Source organism: Theobroma umbraticum, unplaced genomic scaffold (assembly GCF_002168275.2).
Source record: "Theobroma umbraticum cultivar Fairchild unplaced genomic scaffold, ASM216827v3 scaffold_4.1, whole genome shotgun sequence".
Taxonomy (NCBI): domain Eukaryota; kingdom Viridiplantae; phylum Streptophyta; class Magnoliopsida; order Malvales; family Malvaceae; genus Theobroma; species Theobroma umbraticum.
Genome location: NW_018397258.1, coordinates 10,448,355 through 10,448,570, shown reverse-complemented (window position 1 = coordinate 10,448,570; position 216 = coordinate 10,448,355).

Genomic DNA, 216 nt, shown 5'->3' with positions numbered 1-216 from the left:
CCACTTTCTCTTCTTCAATATCTGAACTTGAAACATCACTGTCTGACTAGGTTGTAGCCACCATTTCCTTCTTTGATTTTTTATTTTTCTTGGAAGTTTCTTCTTTCAGCAAGGGACATATAAGCTCATTCTTTTTGCTAGACTCATTTTTATTTCTGGTTCTCCATAAAAAACCTTGATCTCTTTTGTACCCTCTCTTAGCCAATCTTCTGTCTC